We start from the raw sequence: 3,097 nt of genomic DNA, 5'->3' as shown, positions 1-3,097 counted from the left end.
TTGGCCACCACAGCCTGGCTGAGGTGTGAATAGGGCTCACCTTCCCGGCTCTGCTGCCTGTGCCCTTGCCAGACGCTTAGCTTAATCATTACCTTGGAAGAATGCCCCTGCCGCTCCGTGCTGCTCCAGCCTGGCCCGGAGCTGCTGAGCTCCAGCTCGGCCAGCCGCTTGAGATCAGGCCAATTAGGGCTGGGCTGGAGGCAGCCTGGAGCTGGCAATTAACCATTTCTGGGCGGGAGGAGAGAGCCGAAGAGCCAGCCCAGGCCCTCCCTTCCTGGTCAGCCCTGAGGAATTCACACCTTCACCTCAGGCCCACTGGGTCTAGGACATCGGTGCCTAGAGGTGACAGGTCCGTGTGTGGGAGAGAAAGATGTGTCTTGAAGTTACTAGCAGAAGCAGCTTGTGACATGAGTTCCAAGCTTCTATTCTTCTGCATACAGGTGGAAAGCTTTGTAGTCTGTGGTGTATTTGGACTCGACCAGACATACCTGTAGCTCAGGCCGACACCACACGTGGACCCTCCTTTATCCCTGATGTGCTTCCCTGACATGCGATGTGGGAAATCACTATGACTCTTTGGGAGTGGACTTCCTATGTCAATAATTAACTGGGTGACCTTGGGGAAACCCAAAGACATTTGTGAGCCGTACTAACTTTTGCAGAAAATAAATGGGAGGATTTGGCTGGACTGGTGGTTCTCAAAGTATGTCCTGAGAGCCGTTCCCAGAAGCCCGGCCTCTGAAAGTTGACAATCGTGGGCTTTTACTAATTCTCAATTTACTCATTGATGCAAGGAATTGAATGATATCAAGTTCTAGGGTTTCTCCCAGCCATTTTTCTGAAATCTTTTACCCCTGTGCTCAAATGGGATAGACAGCAAAACAACCAAATCAGGTAAACAACAACAACAACAAACCCCACCTAAACCAAATTCTAATAGTGACGAAAAACTCAGGCATAGTCTGTTTTGCTTATTGCTTTGTGGGGATCATACACCCTCATATAATGAATAGATACTTTTCTCTATTAAAATTCTAAGTTTCCAGTGAAGGAAATAATCAACAAAACTAAAAGATAACCTACTGAATGGGAGAAGATATTTGCAGATGCTATGTCTGATAAAGGTCTAGTATCTAAAATATATAAAGAACTGATACCACTCAACACCCCAAAAACAGACAATCCAAATAAAAAATGGACAGAAGACATGAACAGCTATTTCTCCAAAGAAGACATCCAGACGGCCAGCAGACACATGAAAAGATGCTATCACTCATCATCAGGGAAATGCAAATCAAAACCACAAGAAGATATCACCCCACACCTGTCAGAATAGCTAAAATCAAAAACACAAGAAACAACAGGTGTTGGTGAGGATCTGGTCAGGATGCATGATTGGTGGGAATGCAAACCGGGGCAGCCACATTGGAAAACAATATGGAGGTTTTTCGAAAAAGGTAAAAATAGAACTACCCTGTCATCCAGAAAGCACACTACCCGTTATTTAGTCCCAAAATACAAAGACACTAATTCAAAGGGATACACGCCCCCCTATGTTTATAGAAGCATTATTTACAATAGTCAACCTATAGACGCAGCCCAGGTGTCCATCAACCGATGAATGGGTAAAGAAGATGTGGTGCGCACACACGGTGGAGTATTACTCAGCCATAAAAAAGAAGGACATCTTGCCGTTTGCAGCAGCGTGGATGGAGCTAGAGAGTATTATGCTGAGTGAAGTAAGTCAGTCAAAGAAAGACAAGTACCATGTGATCTTGCTCATACGTGGAATTTAAGAAACAAAACAAACGAGCAAAAGAAAAAAGAGAGAGACACAACCCAAAAAACAGATTCTTAACCATAGAGAACAAATTGCTGGTTACCAGATGGAAGTGGATGGGGCGATGGGGGAAACCGAGGATGGGAATTAAAGGCTTATTATGATGAAAAAAAATAAAGTTATTCTGATGTGATTGATTAATTTGATCAAGATTTCATAATATTCCATAAAGGCTATCATTTTTTTTTCATCTCCCCCCTTTGAATGAGTTTGAATCTCTGTGTTCATGGATCTTTAAGATCAAGTTTAGAACTGTGTGGTTTGACACATTTATTTCTCGGGTCAGCTGACTGTTTAATAGTGGACTGTGTTTATTAGCTCCAGTTTCCCAGTTTTCCACAGGTCTTCGCAGCTGCACATCCGTGCGTCCCCTCCCCCACACGCTGGTACCTGGGTCTCTGCGGCAGATGCAGACTGCACAGATGTTGTTGCTGGGGGCCGGGGGCTGCAGCCCTGTGGAAGCCTGTTCTCTCTGAGCAACTTGGGAAAGTCTGGCCAGCCCCGCGGCATGCCTTGCTTCCTCCTTGCTCACAGCAGCTGGTTTTCTTGGGTATCTGACACCTGCCTGCACAGAAGACATAGAGTCCTTCCAGGCCTGGGTTGACGAGGTCTGTTTAGCTCAGTCCTGATTATAGCCTCCCCTTCTTAGTGCCTTTGTTTTAGGAATGAGGATGAAACCCAATTCTGGTCAAACAACCTGGAAGGGGCATGTGCTGACGGACGCACTTCTGGGAAAGCATCCATCACTTTTAACAAGGGGCCTGAGGATGGGCGGGGCTCCCCCTCTTTGGGTGCACCTGTATTGGGACGGGCAGCTCCGTCGTGTTGAGAGGGTCAAGGCAAAGGGCACAGTCGGCACGTGGAGTCTGGCCAGTGATGTGGCAGCAACACTGGGCACCGGCTGTCCTTAGGGAGCTGCTAAGCTTACCTGTTCCTTATCGTTACGGCAGTTGACCTAGGTTTCGGTTACAGCTCAAAGCGTTTTGCCTGACATGGTGGGTCATGCCTGAACTGAGTTCTTGCCAAGACTTTTCCTGAGGAAACTCTTTCCTGCACACTGGGCTTAGGTTTGGGGCTCAGAACCAAAGAGCTCTACCCCAGAGGGCACCCCTGTTTCACGGCGTTGCTGCAAAGATGGACAGAAGTGGGGTGTTGGGCTGGTGGTGGAAGGAGGGTACAACCTGTTGCAAAAGCACAATGGGGAGGAGCCCCAGGGTGTGTCATGTCGAAGAAACTGCCTGGAGGACTCTGGCAGAG

Source organism: Ursus americanus, chromosome 6, assembly GCF_024610735.1.
Source record: "Ursus americanus isolate L20-20 chromosome 6, mUrsAme1.1.p, whole genome shotgun sequence".
Lineage (NCBI taxonomy): Eukaryota > Metazoa > Chordata > Mammalia > Carnivora > Ursidae > Ursus > Ursus americanus.
Note: the sequence above shows the minus strand (reverse complement) of the source record.